General features: G+C 45.3%; 1 protein-coding gene across 4 annotated transcripts in view; it reads right to left on the bottom strand.

Moving 5' to 3' along the window:
* Positions 1–19,271, bottom strand: part of FBXO34 (F-box protein 34) — a 54,035-nt gene that overhangs the window by 33,967 nt on the left and 797 nt on the right. The window contains exon 2 of one of the 4 annotated variants that reach the window (XM_035102738.2): positions 14,377–14,577. The exons of 2 other annotated variants lie outside the window; for them this stretch is intronic. The gene's annotated coding sequence lies outside the window, so the exon portion shown is untranslated. One more of the 4 variants, XM_060270965.1, reaches the window with a different exon arrangement.

The raw sequence follows: 19,271 nt of genomic DNA, 5'->3' as shown, positions 1-19,271 counted from the left end.
CAATACAATAGGGAAACTCAAAACAGAAGGCGTGTAGCACGTTTGGCTTCCAAAAATCGTTAAAAAAACTGGAGCAGTTACTTCCAGGTTTTTGGCTTTCAGGAGTCGAAACGTTTGAAAACGGAGCCGTTCGAGAACTGAGGTTTGACTGTATTCCACTTAGTTCAAAAAGCAGATGTTGTGAAAGTTTTGTTTTATTTTACTTTATTTTATTTGCCGCCCTATACCTGCAGATCTCAGTTTGGTTCACAGAATAAAATCAAAATATAAAACCAGAAAATACATAATCAAAATAAAATAACAACCCAATAACCCCACCCTAAAAAAACACAACCATTTTAAAAGTGCACAGGACGCCAATCAAATCAACCAAAGGCCTGGTTAAAAAGGAACTTATTGCCTGGCGTCTGAAGGTGTATAACGGAAGGCTCTTCTCCCCAATAACACTTGTCTTCCATGTGTTTAAAAATTCCTCCCACCCCCCACAGGGGCAACATTCAAGCAGCAGATCCCAGGAACAGTTTGGTCCTTGCCTGGAGAGTCTCACAGTCTGTTAGGAATTGGAATGAGACCCAAAGGGGCATTATTGGCAAGACCACGGGAAAAGCCACCCTGTTAAGCGGGTGAGAGAGTTCCTTTGTTGTTTCGCTGAAAAGCAAAAAGTGCTGGCTCAAAAAAAAAAAAAACCCCAGCCGAAAAAAATTCCACCCGCTGCCCAGTGACCTGCATTCCCAGCCGGAATAAAGAGGGAGAGACCGGCAAATTTGGCTCCCAGCCTCTCGGAGGCTCAAATTACTGTGCAAACAGTGATTAAAACAGCCAGCTGAGCGCAACAGATATTTTCTCCCTTACGCGGGCTGCAAAACATAACATGTCCCATGCCTCAAAAAAATAAAAAACCATAAACAAAGACAGGCAGAACAAGATAGCATCTTAAAACAGCTATGAATCACATTCTACCACTACCAAAACCACTGATCAGGCGAAACACTCATCTAGTCCATCATCCTATCCTCAAAGCGGCCACCGTGACACCCCTATGGGAAGCCCACAAACAAGCAGGAGATGAGAGCAATGGCACTCTCCCCACCCTCCAATTCCCAGCAGCTGGCGTCCACCAAATCCACTTCCTTATTGGAGAAGCAAGCATGTATGGCGGGGGTCAGCAACCTTTTTCAGCCGTGGCCCACCGTCCCCTCAGACCTTGGGAGGGGGCGGACTATATTTTGAGGGAGGGAGGGGAATGAACGAATTCCTATGCCCCACAAATAACCTAGAGATGCATTTTAAATAAAAGGACACATTCTGCTCATGTAAAAACACCAGGCAGGCCCCACAAATAACCTAGAGATGCATTTTAAATAAAACCACACATTCTACTCATGTAAAAACACACTGATTCCCGGACGTCTGCGGGCCAGACAGATTGAGAAGGCGATTGGGCTGGATCCAGCCCCCCGGGGCCTTAGGTCGCCTACCTCTGATCTATGGGAATGAATGCCACAGAACAGCTTCCCTCGGAACAAGGAAGTTTTAAGTCATAAGGAAAACACAAGTTGTTAATGATCTACCTGCTGTAATCTGAGTTTCCTTGTTTGCCTCCACTAATTCCACATCACAGACATTATTCAAACACCCACTAACACAATGAAAATACAGTAAGACTGGGCAAATAAAGCAGGAAAAGTTGGGACTGGTGTAAAATTTGAAAATTACCTCCCTACATACCAGCCGCCGCCGAAGGGAAAAGGGATTTGTCAACGGGTCTACCACTGCAATAAGCGTCATGCTTTTCTAGGAAGTGGATTATGAAACGGAGAGCATCTAAGAGGCATGGGAGGCATATTTATTCTAACCCTGGGGTGGGATAACAAATCCAGCAAGTTTAATAGGCCAAGTTCACTGGGAGCTGTGTGCAAGTTATTACAGCACCAGTGGGTGTGGTGGAATGATTTTTTTTAAAAAGTGAAACCTTCCTTTGAAGTCTGCTTAGACGTGCAGAATGCAATTAAATATTGCTCTGCAGCAGGCGCAGAATGACAGATAATCCCATGCCGTTTATTATAAAATTGGCCTCGTTGCCTCTCTTGAAACAGGGTCAGCAGCTTGCAGGTCTGCATTACGGCTTCCCACACTACCGGCTCCGCAAGGGAAGGACAGCTGGACGTGCAAGGGAGGAATATTCCCTGCGTACAAAAGTCCTCGGGATGCTGGCGTTCAGCATCTTATTAAAACCACAGCGCTGCAATAAATATGTCAAGCAAAGAAAGGACGTCTTGGAAGCCTGGGAAGTCCTAATCAAGACTCTAATAGTTTCCCCGGTTAAAAGCCCATCTAACCTCAGTAGATGCTTGGCTCGGAAACTGCTGCTTTGGAGCAGAGGCCTATTTGGGTTTGGCGTCCATTTCTGTGTTTTGCTTTACATAAAACACAAGAGCCAAAGAGCAAGATTCCTTCTCTACCACTCCCCGTACTCCAGATTTCATTCCGTAACCCAAAATCCTCTTCTCCCCCAGAGATCCACATGGCTACTGTGCAGTGTCTCCTATCTCAAGCTCTGTAGGCAGCTTGGATCTCAGTGAGGTTGCTCCCAGTGGCCAATTAATATTCTCTACAGCTTTTGAAACCTAGACAAACCTAGACAGCATCTTAAAAAGCAGAGACATCACCTTGCCTACAAAGGTCCGTATAGTTAAAGCTATGGTTTTCCCAGTAGTGATGTATGGAAGTGAGAGCTGGACCATAAAGAAGGCTGATCGCCGAAGAATTGATGCTTTTGAATTATGGTGCTGGAGGAGACTCTTGAGAGTCCCATGGACTGAAGCTGAGGCTCCAATACTTTGGCCACCTCATGAGAAGAGAAGAATCCTTGGAAAAGACCCTGATGTTGGGAAAGATAGAGGGCACTAGGAGAAGGGGACGACAGAGGACAAGATGGTTGGACAGTGTTCTCGAAGCTACAAACATGAGTTTGACCAAACTGCGGGAGGCAGTGGAAGACAGGAGTGCCTGGTGTGCTATGGTCCATGGGGTCATGAAGAGTCGGACACGACTAAACAACAACAGCTTTTGAAATGTGCTTGTGGGAAGTGTTTTGTTTTGTTTTTTACGGTTTTGTTGTTTCTGTTTTAACTACTGTATTTATTTTGTGCTTTTATCCTGTATTTTTATCTTGTGAACTGCCCTGAGATCTTTGGATGAAGGGCGTTTTATGAATTTAATAATAAAATAATAATTAGCCGCTAACATCCAAGCTTAATAATAATCAGCCAGAGAGAGCTGGCTTCAGTGTTTTACCTAAAGTGGTGGAGGGATGTAGACTCTCCAGATGCCGTTGCACTGCAACTCCCATCACGCCTCACCTTTGGTCATGCTGGCTGGGGCAGATGGGATTAGGAGTCAAGCAAACAGCTGGAGGGACGCAGGATCCCCACCCCTGGCTTAAACAGCAGAAGCAGCAAGGAACCAATCAGATATCCAGCACCAAAAAGGTTAGAGGTTTGCTCTGCAAAAGAAAGGGGGGGAAAACCCTCTGTTTTTTGCAGATTGGGTTTGTGGTGGCATTTGTGAACAACCAACCTGGCAGAGAGTATAAAATCAGATCAAAGTTCGGGCAAGCAAATACACTGCCTGCTTTCGGGTAAGTAAATAAAACTGGCACAGGTCGATTTTATCCAACACCACTTTTGTCTACAAGGACCAAGCCATTATTGTCTCCATGTTTTAACTGGGGTAGGGGGACAACTTTAAGTTAAGCAATACATTTGATTTTTTTAAAAAAGAAAGAAAGAAATTCCTTAGACATGCCTGAAGAAGTTCTTAGAGCATCGAGAGCTGCCATTGCCAGCATGTTCAGTATGATTTGATGTAATAAAAAGTCATGCTTCACTTACTCCTTATTGAAAAGGTGAGAAAAGACACCAGAAACAAAAAAAGCAGAGTATTAAATGTATGTAAATGTAATAGTGTACACGTTCCAGAAAGGAACCAATTTAGTTTATGCAAGATGCTAATAAGGACCAAAAGATATGTGTGTGTGTGTGTGTGTGTGTGTGTGTGTGAGAGAGAGAGAGAGAGAGAGAGAGAGAGAGAGAGAGAGAGAGAGAGAGAGAGAGAACGAGAGAACAAACACCTACTTAAAGGCAATGCTATACATATTAGTATTAGTGAAGAAGGGGAAATAGCAGCATCAGATTTGTGTGCAGAAGGATCCGATTCAATCCCCAGCACCTGCAGGTAGGGTTAAAAACGTTCCCTATCTGAAACCCTGGCAGCTAGTCAGCTAGTCAGACCAGGGGTGCCCAAACCTTTTTCAAAGAGGGCCAGATTTGATGAAGTGAACATGTTGTTGAGCTTTTTTTTAGGACTGAATTGTTGAGCTTTTTTTTTTACAATTTTACCCCAAAATTGTTGAGCTTTTTTTGCCACAGGAGCCAGATTAAATCGACCAGCAGGCCCCTGAAACTGACTTCTTTGGACATGCCTGGTGTAGACAGTCCTGAACTAGATGGAACAAGGGTCTGGCTAGGTATAAGGCAACTTCCTATGTTCTTATGGAAATTATGGGAAAGCCTTGCTTTAAGGCCACATCACCTGCCTTAAGTTAATTTGCCTGCTAAAGACATGGGGGGAAACCCAGAGTAATAAAGCTTCTAGTGAAAAATCTATGTACTGGTGTGTGTGTGTGTGTGTGTGTGTGTGTGTGTGTGTGTAGCAATACCGGCAGTGGCACAACAAAAGAATTCCAGTGAACTTAATAATTAATAGTTCTCAAGAACACCTAGTACCAAATGACAAGCCAAGCTAAAAATAGTTCAGAAATGCTGGGAACACTAAAACAGCAGCAACAAGATAAATCGGAGAAGCCCTCCATCGGAGAGATTTAATGCTGTTGGAAAGGTTACACGAATTCCCCCCCAGGTTGTTAAATGTTAAGAAGCACAGACGAAGGAACAACATCCCTCTACAAATGATACCAACAATGAAGGGGGTGTTGAATATCCTCTGCAAAAGGAATCTGTTCCATCCAGGTTCACTTAAGAGGTAACAGAAAATGCTGTCGTTGAATGCGGATTCTGCAGGCATTTAAAGGTGAAATAAAAGCATTAATTCAGATTACTTTGGAGTCATCAGAAAAAACATGAGAACATGAAAGAACCTGGCAGGATGAGACAAAAGGTATGCCTAGTCCAGCATCCTACTTCTTGCAGTGGCCATTGAGACACCTCTTGGAAGCCCACCAGGAGGCAGCAAGGCCACAGCCCATTTCTGTTCCTCAATGAGCACACTAACCATAGAATACAGTGGTGCCTCGCTTAACGAATGCCCTGCTTAATGAAATTTCTGCTTAACGAAAGGTTTTTTCTAGCGGAGGTTGCCTCGCTAGACGAATTCATTTTATGAAAAATTCATCTAGCGAATTGCGGTTTCCCATAGGAATGCATTGAAATTCAATTAATGCATTCCCATGGGCAAAAAAAAATTCAATGCATTCCTATGGGATTCGCTAGACGAATTTTTCGCTATAAGAAAAGACCCGTGGAACGAATTAAATTCTTCTAGCGAGGCACCACTGTACGGCCATCATGACTAAGAGGCACTGGTAAGGTGAACTTCTAGGAATTTGGACGGTAGGGCTATCATCCTCCATATGAACAGGGAAGTTGAAACAGCCACCCCACTAATCATTGTCATCGGCACCCCACCCCCCACTCCCCATGTCTCAGGACACATGGAAACTTACATTTGAGTACAATAGCTATGAACATCTTGGCAGTCACTTTCACATGAGACTGAACAGCCTACCCATAGACCGTTCCAAGGCTCAATCTCTTCCACCCCTGACCATGTAAGCCAGTCCTTGAGCAATCTGGAGCCCCCCCCCCCCAGCACTGGCTGGACCTGATGAGAAAAGCAGTCAAAAACACAGAGAAGGGACCAGATTGCTGAATACAGAAATATAAAGGTTATCATCTCCAAAATTATGGAGTTTCCAGACCTATAAACAGGAGCTGAAGGGAGCATATATGGTTCACCCCCTCCCCATTTTATGCTCACAGAGCAACCTTGTGAGGTGGGTTCGGCTGAGACTCACCCAATGAGTTTCATTCCTGGGTGGGGATTAGAACCCTGCTCTCCCAGGTCCTAGTCAAACACTCTAACCACGACACCACAGTGCTCTCTCTATGTATGAGCCAGAATGGTCCAAAACGGGGTGCGCCTGACTATCAAAAGAATTCCAGGGCGTTAATTTCAGTACGGCAGAGAAAACCCTTCATACCTTACCATGTATGAATAAGCCCTTATTATCTCCAAAATCATAATAAAGAGATCACCACAAACCACAAGAGTGACGACAATCCCCACTATTGATAGCATCAGTTGTTCCGAAGCTGTCAAGCTTATTTGTGCCTCATGTCAAAGCTAATGAGCAAGTACCGGTTTATTTTTCTTGGCCACCACACATCTCTGAAAGAAAGAGGTAAACTGGAAAAGTAGGACTTGCCACCATCAAGAACTTCAAGAACTAAAAAAAAGCAAATAAAATGATTAACCTTATCCTTATTTTCTTGTTTTTAAATGTTACGTGTTAGTTTGGATTTTTGTATTGGTATCGGTGGGGTGGGGGATTGTTGTTTAGAGGCTTCTGTTGGGGAGCATATTTTTTATTAGTTTATTTACATTACAGTCGTATCTCGGTTTAAGTCCGCTGTGGTTTGAGTACTCTCGGTTTGAGTACTCCGCGGACCCAGAAGTGTTTACTTCCGGGTTCCGCGACCTGCAGATGCACAGAAGCGATCTGCGCAGCACATGCATACGCAGAAGCGCTCTGCACGGCGCGCGCATGCGCAGAAGCGCTCTATCGGCGCTTTGCACATGCGCGGAACAGACGCTCCGTTTAAGTACTGCTCAGGGAGCGAACGGCTCCCCAGAACGAATTGTGTCCATAAACCGAAGTACGACTGTAGCATTGTAATTTGTCATAATTATTTTTATTAAGTATTTCGTGCTGCTGTAACTTTGCGTTTCCATGCGCTGCTCTGGTTCACCAGAAGTGGCTTAGTTATGCTGGCCACATGACCCAGAAGCTGTCTGCGGACAAACGCCAGCTCCCTCGGCCTATAGAGCGAGATGAGCGCCGCAACCCCAGAGTCGTCCGCGACTGGACCTAATGGTCAGGGGTACCTTTACCTTTACCTTTGTGTTGTGAACTGCCCTGTTTGTATAGGGCGGTATACAAATTTAATAAACAAACAAACGCAGGGACTGCGCCTGTCACTCACCGGAGGTCTGGCTATGCAGAGGTACAATTTACAGGTCCTGTGCCACCCATTTTGGATCTACACTACTCATCAACCCCAACCAACACAGCTGATGGGAATCACAGCCCCAAACATCTGGAGGTTGCCAGGGTTGGGGAAGGCTGATGTAGAGCAGGGGTCGGCAACCTAAGGCCCATGGGCCACAAGCGGTCCACGGGGGTCATATAACTGGTCCACAAGCCACCCCTGAACCGAGTGGCTTGCTCTGCGAGTCCCCGTGCAGTGCACTAAACTGGCGCAACGTGGGGACTTGCTTTTGGTGCGCTGGAAATCGCGTCTGCACATGTGTAGACACAAACGCCAGTAATCGCGGAAGGGCGCACTCATAATCCGGCCCACGGAGGGATCTCCACTAGAGAACCAGCCTAGGCAAGGTAAACCTTGCCGACCCCTGATATAGAGGTGACCATCTTTTTCAAGTTCTGCTAGTAAGCTCCTGGAGGCCACTGGCTGTTCACAGTAGCAGACAAGGTGCTGGGATAGGTTGACACTGGCTTGACATAGCAAAGCAGTCCTTCTGATCTAATACCAAGAGCAGTGGTGTGTGGACTCTGTTGGAATGCATGAGCAATCACAAGGGCAGCTTACGTGGTCATTCATCAGTCTCTCTTTATTCGGTGTCATCTGTTGAATTCTGAATCACGAGTGTCCTCTCTGGCTCCCATCAGGACAGATGCAGGTTTGCATCCAAGCACCACAAAACCAGCGCACAGCTTGCCGAATTACAACCAATTATCTTTTAAAAACTGGCAAGAGCCCAACTCCAGGCGTCATCTAAACACGTCGCTTTTTGCAGCTGTTACACCCACCGCATTCTGCTGTTTTGAAAACCCTCATGACCTCAGTAGCATTACGGTCACTTTCCCCCACAAGTTAGCTGGTTCTAATCAGCAAGACCTTCTCCAGCAGAGTGTCATTTGACGTTGCCGCTCAAAACCACAAACTTAAAGAGAAAACCGCAAGCAGATAGAAGCAAACATACACACACTCGGAAAAATCAGTGTTACCAAAGCAGGAAGACTGCTAGGGTAAAATCCTGGCCGAAGATGGAAAAAGGCAAGGAAAGGAGATAAGAAGAAACTAAGCGTGCCGCCAGACCAGTGGTTTCCAAACTGCAGTCTGGAGAGTCCTGGGGCTGCTTGTGGATCTGCTTTCGTATGCAACAGGTCCCTGGTTAAATCCCAGGTAGGACTGGTAAAGTCTCCTGGTCTGAAACCCTGGAGAATACTGCTAATCAGTGTAGACCGGTGTTCCTCAAACTTGGGTCCCCAGCTGTTATTGGACTACAACTCCCACCATCCCTGACCTTGACCACTAGTCCTGCAACCAGGGGCAATGGGAGTTGTAGCCCCACAACAGCTGAGGACCCAAGTTTTTAGAAACATTTGTGTAGATAAGACTGATCTAGACAGACCAATCAGACTCAGCACAAGGTAGATTCCTGTGTAGGAAGCGGCAGCAAAGGGCAGAAATCCAACCGTTAAGAACATCAAAAGTGCCTGGCTTCTGGCTGGGTACAGGGAGCAGCTCATCTAGTCCAGCATCCTGCTCTCAGAGTGGTCAAGCAGATGCCTCAATGGGAAGCCTGAACAAAGGAGCTGAGCGCAACAGCCCCTCTCCCCACTTGCGATTCCTACCAACTGCTATTGAGTAGCATATCACCTCTGAAAAGTCCTTGGATCTGTTGTATCTAAAGAAGCCAAGGATGTGTCATCTCCCTGCCCGTCTTTCCACCAACCCTCTGGAGCAGACCTGGGCTGGAAAAGGGGACGTGTGGGGGGGGAGATGGGGGGGAGCCCTTGCACTAAATAGACAACTCCGTTGGGTACAACCCATGGCTTTGGATGCAAGGTTGGGAAAATTCCAAATAGGAATCAGGTTTCTTTAACACATTTTTATTTTCTTTTTTGGAAAATAATGCAGTACAAGAAACGCAACAGACACAGTTAATTCAGCCCAATCACGCAGCTCAGTTCCTACGGTCCTCCAGACAGCCAAATGCACAGAAAAGCACACGTTTAAGTTACTGTGACCTTTGAACCCACAAACTGCTCACAAGGGAGGGGGGGCATAATGTGGGTTTTCTGGAAAACAACTAGCAAAATAAACTGCCCTCAAGGAAAGAACAGGTCTTTTGAGCAGCAAATGGCACCCCTGTGGTTTTCGCACCTATGTTCTAGGCTTGTATGGCTAGGAGGCAGCTTCAAAGGATTCAAAAATATCTGCTGGAAAAACCACTTAACATAACTCTCCCAAGTTGTAAACAGGACTGCTTTGTGCGCAAGGAGAAATTGCCGTCGCTGGAGGGCATTTTGAAAAAGTCACTTATTGTTTGCAATTGTGCATTTCTCTAAACTAAAAGCGTATTTGGATTTTCATGGGCCGCTAAGCTCCAATAAGAAACGGGAAGGGGGAATCATCAACCATGTCTGCCTAGCTTATGTTTTAAAATAAAATAAAATCAGAAGCTCGAAAGAGACATAGCATTTTGATGGCAAAAAGCTACATCTATGCAGGCTCCCAGGCAACTCCTCCCTTGTGCACATACACCAAACAGGAAAACGGCACCGTGAGGTTTTAAGACTAAACTACACACAACCAGCAGGAGAAATACTTCAGGATCCTAGGCACAAGCATGACATTTTGAGATTTTTCCAGTCCATTTCGAAGATATCTGTCTCTCTCACTTCTAATTTTTTGTACCGTACGTTGGAAATCATTTGTGGGGAGTGGGGAATAACTGAAAACAAAAGCAGTTGTGGAATAGAAACAACACAGAGTTTTTTTAAAGTTTAAAAGAGTCAGATCAAAATGGTGTGCTAGAAAAGCAGCCATCAAGCACCTAAAACTTAACCCTGCACCTGTTCTCTGTGGAGAAGATATGCTGTGGTTGGATGTTGCCCTCTGAAAGGGTGTCACCCAACACATTTACTACCCGCTGCCCCTCCAGTGTTGGGAGACACCCAGAGAACAGCCTCCAATGAGGACCCCCAAATGCCTGTGCTGGTTTGTATGGGAGTGGGCAGTCCTTTAGATACCTGTGCCCCACGGGTGCCTGAAAGTTAAAAACAGCACTCTGGATTGTATCCAGAAACAACAGGAGGGCAGTGGAGCTGTTTTAAAACACAAAAAGGCAAAGAGGTGTGAAATTCCCCTTTCTCTCAAGGGCCGTAAGTTCAGTGGTACAGCACAACTTTCCAAGTTTCAGTCCTTGGCATCTTCAGGTAGGGATGGAGAGCTGCCTGAACTCAATGTGGACAATACGGGGCTGGATGGATCAATGGTGTGACTCAGGGTAAGGCAGTTTTACTACCCTCCTCACTTCAGGAAATGATCTGCAGCTATGCCTTCAGGGTCAAATACATTACTGTATCTACTCTTCCACCACACAAAACGCTAGCCCCCAAGTGTGAGTTGTAGGTCAACCACCAGATTTTTACGGGACACTTCCTCAGCCCCCTGCAGACTGGCGCAGTTGGAGAAACTTGGCCAATCTTGTTCCTACAAAAGACTTCCCCCTGCTAACGGGGTAACAGGGTATTCTGCAACATTCAGAAACCAGTGTGGACATAGCAAGGATCAGCAGCTATCCATCTGAACCGGTTCACTGCTGAAACAGCAGGTCTCTCCCAAGCTCCAGCCCTCTTGACAATGAAAACAGACAGTGTCTAGATCAGTAGGCTCTCATGATGACCCAATATCTTGTTCTATAAATGTGTGAGGTCCTATTGCAACAGATACAGGAACATAGGAAGCTACCTTACATGGAGGTCAAGGCCATTGGTCCATCTAAGCTCAGTATTGTCTACACCAGGCATCCCCAAACTTCGGCCCTCCAGATGTTTTGGACTACAATTCCCATCTTCCCCGACCACTGATCCTGTTAACTAGGGATCATGGAAGTTGTAGGCCAAAACATCTGGAGGGCCGCAGTTTGGGGATGCCTGGTCTACACTCATGGCAGCAGCCCTCCAGGAACATAGAATTGTAGAGTTGGGAACCCAATCTTGGCCAACCCCATGCAATGCAAGAACCTCAACTAAGGATCAATGACCAAACTCTGCTTGGAAACCTCCAAGGAACAGAGTCCACCACATTCTGGGGGAGTCTGTTCCATTGCTGAACTGCTCTTATCTGTCAGAAAGTTATTCTTGATGTTTAGTCAGAGTCTCCTTTCTTGTAACTTGAAGCCATTGCTTCAAGCCCTACCCTCTGGAGCAGGAAAAAACAAACTTATTCCATCTTCCATGTAACAGGGTTTTAGACAGAAGACTCTTCACCAAATGTATTGCTCTGCTTTCCTTTGGACCACACCAGTGAGTCCAAGAGGGGGGTCTTCCATCTGGGCAGCCCAGGACCTCCATGCACACTGGCCAGGCTTTCACCCCGGGGGTCACTTCAGTACTGCCAACACAGCGGTTTGACTTCAGCCCTGGAGGAGGACTCCATTGTCTATCGAGTCAGACGGATGCCAACAAAAACAACAGCCCATATACTATGAGAAGTGTGCAAAGAGATGTGAGCCCAGATTTGTTTTATACCTATTTTCTAGAAGGGAGCAACTCACACAAGACTAGGAAGAAACAGGGTGAGCGTAAGGGAGTGGCGTTGATTGTTTAATGACTGTTCATCACACAAGTTTTTATTTCAGCTGCTGCCATGCGTTTACTGAAAACCCAATAAAAACCGCTGATAGGCAGTGCCATGCAACAGCAGGCACATGCTGGATGCAGTGCCAGAACAACTAGTGAATGAGACTCTTTCACTCCCTAGCTGTTTGGACACTCCTTCCCTCCTTTGCACTACTCAGTATCCCAAACACACCCAGTCCCCGAAGCAAAAGATTATCCATTTATTAAAGAGGAAATGCACTGCAGAGAACTTGCCAGCTATGGTTTCAAAGGCCAAACTCATCACAAGCGAAAGTCCAGAGGGGAAGCGACGTTTATGATCGAAACAAGTGCATTTACATGTTATGACTGGGAAGAGAAGAGTCAGTGGTAGACTTGAGGAAGCTATAAACCGTAAGAGAAAGGCTGCAGTGTATTGCCTACTCTCTAAGAAGGCGCTGCTCACAAATTACGCCAGGTGTTCCACTCCCAGTTTATGTCAGCCTTGGGACCAACACTTCAGATTAGCATCTGAAGAGGGGTTTTTTATTATCCCCCATCATTAGCTTGCAAGCTGCTATCAGATGCTCTGAAGGCACCTGGTGGTGTAGTCTCCATCTCTGAAGCTACCGGTAAGGAGGTCAGGGCCTGACCAAGCCTTCTCCCTGCTTATCTTAAGTCTCATTTAGTAGGGACCTGTGGTTCAGGAGCAACAGGAAAGGCAGCCAGGGTATTGGGCTTCTCTGTGTGCTTGCCTAGAAGATCCCCTCCAGGACATCATCAGTTTCCAAACAGATTCAGACTTCTCAACAGTCGGAGGCTGGCTTAAACACAGCTACCGTACTCTTGATTTGATGCGTTCAAATGTCTAGCCAACCTAATTCACAAAAAAATACAGCTCATCTCCATGTATAAGTAAGCCACACCAGGCTTTCTCCTCTTTCGTAAAGAGACAACATTGCACAGTCACACATAATCCTGTAAGCATAACAAACCCTGGAAAAGAGAAGATGGGAATGCAGGTTTGGCTAACGATGCACTCCAGACCATTCATTATGGAGCTCAGTTGGGCACCAAACTACCGGCAGCCCCTGCCCCTAAAGTTCAAATGTGCTTTTAGCTTGTAAGGCGCTTTGCACCTGTTTTTTATTTCGACTTTACAGTATCCTTATTGCAGCGTTCAAAATTTGTCAGGTGCGACAAGCATTTTGCACCTGGCTATCAGTGCCAGGGCACTAGGATGGCGCCTGACGTCTCCACCATCTGGAGGTGCATCCTTGAATCTTGACTGTTTTCACACTGGCAACACATTCTATAGAATTCTATTCATTATATCGTATCTGCACAATCAGAATGAATTTCAGGAACAAAAACATCATACTGGAAAAATACGACTTTTGAACCATCTGGTCCAAAAACGGCAACTAGGCATTCCGTTTTGGCAACTGTAACCCTGCTTATGGTGCTGGAGGAGACTCTTGAGAATGCCATGGACTGCAAGAAGATCAAACCTCTCCATTCTGAAGGAAATCAGCCCTGAGTGCTCACTGGAAGGACAGATCCTGAAGCTGAGGCTCCAATACTTTGGCCACCTCATGAGAAGAGAAGACTCCCTGGAAAAGACCCTGATGTTGGGAAAGATGGAGGGCACAAGAAGGAGAAGGGGACGACAGAGGACGAGATGGTTGGACAGTGTTCTCGAAGCTACGAACATGAGTTTGACCAAACTGCGGAAGGCAGTGGAAGACAGGAGTGCCTGGCGTGCTATGGTCCATGGGGTCACGAAGAGTCAGACACGACTAAACGACAAAACAACAACAACAACAACCACCCTGCTTTAAGGAACCATTTGGCGCCTAGTTTGTATAATTGAGTTTCTAACACTGTCTTATTGGCTTGAGCCATTATTACTTCCATCTTCGAGACATTTCAGAAGGCCAACAAGCATGCTCATAGCCAAGCTGAGGTTTGAAACGAGGTCCCTGAAGTACATATGACCCCAGCCGTCCAGAAAACAACACCAGGAACATTTCTTGAGTCAAAAGCAACAGCAAAAGCTCAGAGCTGTCAAGACAGAGAGGATGCATTGGATAGTTGTGTTCTCAATCAACCAACACCTACATAATGGGGTATACTGGAGGGTATACAGGAGGTAATGAAAATGTATTTAATGAAGGACTGCTTACTAGGAGGCAAGCAGGAAGAGGCCCACCTCGCAAACCACCATGTGATGGGTGAAAGCTGTGACAGGGAAACTTTTCAGCCCGAGGACCACATTCCGGCATGGCAAATCTTCCAGGAGCCTCATGCAAATAATGGGTGGGACCAGAGGCAAAAGTAGGCAGAGAAACAGATGCAAGCCTTATTTTTGTACAGTCCGCTGTATTCCAGCAACACAGAAGTCCAAGGCTTCTGGCTTTTTGTCACAGGTTCCTGACACTCACACACAATTCTCCATCCAGGAAATATGGAGTAATTATCACAGGTAAAGGACACATTCCAGCCAGGTGAAGGCACTTCGGAGGATGGGGAGCAGGGCTGGTGAGGGGCATCTTCTGGGGAGAGTCCTGAAGTCCATTTGGTCCATTTGTTAAAGGAAGAACATTTGGGTGGGAGGGTGGAGAAGCAAGGCAGGCAAGTGCCTCCTACAGAAAAAAAGATGCAACACATTTTGATATGGCTCTTAAGTTTGCATTCACTGTGAATTCCCATATTCATGGGAACATGTTGGCTTATTAATTGGTAGAACCACTTGAGAAAAGCTGTATTATTTTTTTAAAAAAAATCCTTACGCACAGGCGCGCACGCACATACCCACCACCCCAGCAACCTGGGGTCACATTCTTCTGTTTGTTAATAAAAGATTCAGGCTGGCATCCTAATAACATATTCAGAACCGCGGCTCAAAATGCACATCATAGACATTCTTTAAGCCTCAAACACCAAAGCAAGAATCGCAAGCTACTGTCATTATGCCCTTTGTTTAAAAATGGCATAAGCATATTTAACCTACCCAAAACCATGCAATTAGTATGAGCGCAACGCTGAGGCTTCAAGAAAAGGAATTTTTAAAGAGACACTAATGTGCCAAGTATTTAAAGCCTGGTGCCAGCTCACTCGGTGCACACTGTGTCAAGCCCATTGCAGAGCATCGTCAGTGAATCCTGAGGTGTCACTGCGCATCTGACGACACTCTGTCCAATCCAGTTCCACAATACGCTCTTTATGTAACTGCCACACAGCAATGAGACCAAGAAAGGGAAGGGAACAGAATTGATCATACAAGCACGAAAACCGGGATGAAAAGATACGCATCACTTTTTATTTTTAAAAAAAATGTCCACTGCATTTTAATAGACTGCATTTGCAGAGCCCACCTAGAAAAACACAGCTGCCGCTAAGACACTGTACTGCCAGTTTGTATGGCGTGGATTTCATTCCTAACACTAGGCAGAGCTCTAGGTGGGCAGTTTGGTACTGTGGACACAGAAACTGGCAAGAACCAGTTTATACTCTCAGTAAAATCAAACAGTAAAGCTTCTCCTGGATTGATCCACTTCAGGCTGCCGCAGGTGGGAATGGCATATTTCAGCACTCAGCTATGCAAGTTATCTAGCATGTTAGGGAGAAAGGTTCAGTCTAGATTTCTCCCAGTCATTATCTTTGGAGCTTTTGCCATAATTATATGATTTTCAAGTGTGGTCCAAGGTAGCACTCTGGCCTCTCTTGGTTCAGATATACGGTCCGGTATACCTGAAGGAGCGTCTCCACCCCCATCGTTCTGCCCGGACACTGAGGTCCAGCTCCGAGGGCCTTCTGGCGGTTCCCTCACTACGAGAAGCTAAGTTACAGGGAACCAGGCAGAGGGCCTTCTCGGTAGTGGCACCCACCCTGTGGAATGCCCTCCCACCAGAGGTCAAAGAGAACAACAATTACCAGACCTTTAGAAGGCATCTCAAGGCAGCCCTGTTTAGGGAAGCTTTTAATGTTTGATGGATTTCTGTATTTTAATGTTTGATGGATTTCTGTATTTTAGAATTTCTGTTTTGTTGGAAGCCGCCCAGAGTGGCTGGGGGAACCCGGCCAGATGGGCGGGGTATAAATAATAAATTATTATTATTATTATTATTATTATTATTATTATTATTATTATTATTATTTGGTGTTAGGAACCCAGATATATATTCTAGGAGCCAAATGGCTACTTAAACCAAGATTACAGGCACCAAAACAGAATGTCTAGTTTGCCTTTTTGGGGCAAGATGGCTCTAATGTCTTATTTTTCAAATGATGGACTGACTGTGATTGATTATCAGTTAAACATGGGGCTAGTTCAGATGACAACCCTGAGCTAGGTTAAGAGCTTTGATAACTTAAAGAAGAAAAGTCCCTTGATCCAGGGACAGTCCATATATATCTATATATATTGGACTATTCCAACTGCTTCTTCTTAATGGAGACAGCTGCTGCTCAGGCTGCATAGAAAAAGCATTTTGGTTCCAGAAATTCATTCTGTTATGCAGATAAAATATAACTGATAGAATCCTACAGGATGGGGTATTAGTGTGTGAAAACAGTCCAGATCCAATGATCCCCAAGCGTGCACCTCCAGGTGGTGGAGACGTCATGGTATGGCCGTCCTGGTACCCGGACATGTTCACTTGGTCGGAAGTTGTCAGAAGCCAGGTGCAACATGTGGCTCGCAAATTTCAAACACTGGATACATACATGCATATATATTTATTTGTCTACCGCCTTTCCACAATTAAAACCATGCTCCAGGCGGCTTACAACATGAAAAAATACATAACTGCAACATAGCATAAGCAACAACTAAAACATCAAAATATAAACAAGCAAACTGAAGAATTTCCACATAAATCACAAAAACCCAACAGCAACAACAACACCCAACAAAAAAAAACCCACAAACAACACCGTAGCTCAAGAGCATGTTCAGCAGCCACAGTTTTTGTAGCTGGAGTCAGTCAGAGACAGTGTGCAAACTCACCCATGTACCTACTATGGAGTTCCCGAGGGGTCTCTCAACTTTGCACCATTTTACCTGAAAACTGTAGCAGGACAGCAGAGAGGAAGGGAACAAAGTTTGCCAACTTAAGATTTTTAAAGATAAAATATGAGGGGTGCACAGCTTGGCTCTAATGCAGGAGCAAAAAGTGAAACTGACAGGTCCCCTCTACAGCCAGACCCCATACAGATTCAAGGGAATGAGGCACCATTAGCAAATTCCTTATCAGCTAGGGTTGCCATACGTCTGGGAAATCCCAGACATGTCCTCTTTTGGGGGGACCAACAGGCCCATCCAGGGGGATTTTTACATTTTAAAGGAAATGTCTGGGATGGGGGTTATTTATCACCAGCGCCCCTCTTTCCCCGGCTCGGGCTGTCCTCTTTTTTGTTCTTCAAGATATGGCAACCCTATTATCAGCATCACCTTCTTTTTCATCTGTTCCCTCCACGGAGCACCAACTACACTGGTGTGAGAGCCCTTGTGGAAAAAGGAGCGGGCAGGTAATGATCTCCCAAGTTACGCTGGCTGGCTGGCAGGAACCCTAGCTATGGGGTAATTGCTTTTCCCCAGAAGCATCAATAGCAATGGCAGGTATGGAAAAGGAATGAATGGCTGAAATTCCCTGGGCAGAGGCAGCCATGGGATCCTCTGTTAAAGGGGTAGCAGTGGGAAGGTGTAGTTTTTTCCCCAAAGAACTAGCTCTTCTAAGGTACAGTAGTCAGTACATTTTATGAGATCACATATTGCATAACTAGCTTAGAAGAATGCTAGTATTTGTATAGCATTAGCAAAAACACCATTCATTTTTATTCTCTGGGAGCACCCCAAAACACATGCATTAACAAATCCTGCAAGAAGTCAACACCATGGGACTCATTCTTCATATCCACAAGTGTGCACTGGTGAAAAGTCACTTATTCTACCACAGGAATACCACTTATTTTACCACCAAGGCAACAGTCATGCCCATCATGGATTCCATAAACCGTGTTTATGGAAGACAATCTTACTCGGCTACGAGTGATCGCCAAATAAGGATTCCTCATAGCTCAAACAATACAGAGATACTGTACCTGAATATACCTTATATTTTTACAGCAAAGGAGTAAAAACTGAGGACTCCAGCACTGAGGGTGCACAGTCCCTTCTCAAACCTTCCCTTTGGAAAGAAGCACATGACACGTCACACATGCCAATTACCTGTGCAGGTAAGAGAAAAATTGTGTACGCAGGCATACAGGGTTTCCCTTACTTTTACTATTACAATTTATTGCCTGCCCTTCACACTAAGATCCCAGGGCGGGAAGCAACAATTAAAACACATTATTAAATCCAGTTTAAAACAAGTTTAAAATTACAAAAATAAAGTGAGTAAACTGAAGGGCAAAATATATGCTAGCTCAATGAAATCTTTGGAACCATGTCCAGTTAACTATATGCAGACACAGACAGAAACAAATACAGTGGTACCTTGGGTTACATACACTTCAGGTTACAGACTCCACTAACCCAGAAATAGTACCTCGGGTTAAGAACTTTGCTTCAGGACGAGAACAGAAATTGTGCTCCGCCAACGTGGGAGCAGTGGGAAGCCCTATTAGCTAAAGTGGTGGCTTAGGTTAAGAACAGTTTCAGGTTAAGAACAGACCTCCAGAACGAATTCTTAACCCGAGGTACTACTGTAAAGTCCCATCTACATTAACGGACAACACAATACCATATGTCAAGAATGCTTTGATGGTGTTTCCTGCTTGGCAGGGGGTTGGACTGGATGGCCCTTGTGGTCTCTTCCAACTCTATGATTCTATGATTCTACCAAGCATGACTTGTAAGTCCTGCCTCCTTTTTTTGTTAACGGCGCCAAATTGCCGTGTTTTAGGTTTTTATTGCCTTTTAACTGGCTTCAATGCAAAAGAGCTACCTTTGTAAGAAAAGAGATTAACAAATGCAACAGCAAAATAATCGATCATGTCTACTCAGAAATAAATCCTACTGAATTCAAACGGGCTTGCTCATCCTGTCATAAGGAGCCCTTGGGACCTGGGCTGGCAATTGCTCCAGTTTCCTAATCCCCAAAGCAAAAAGGGGGCTGAGATGTATGTGAAGCTCCTCCGAGGTCCCAGGTGATGGAACAAGGAAGTCTTTGCAATTCGAGCAGCAGGGTAAAACCTCCTCTCTCGAATTTAAGGGAACCGTTTGGCTTAGGGGCAGCCTTCAAAAGGCACAGAATCAAATCCCAAAGAGTAGGGGAAAAAGGGGGGGGGGAGAATATGAGTGTGAAGAAAGGAGCCCTCGCCCCAAATCCCT

The sequence above is a fragment of the Zootoca vivipara genome, chromosome 1, assembly GCF_963506605.1.
Source record: "Zootoca vivipara chromosome 1, rZooViv1.1, whole genome shotgun sequence".
NCBI lineage: Eukaryota > Metazoa > Chordata > Lepidosauria > Squamata > Lacertidae > Zootoca > Zootoca vivipara.
Note: the sequence above shows the minus strand (reverse complement) of the source record. Positions and strands in the feature narration are given on the sequence as shown.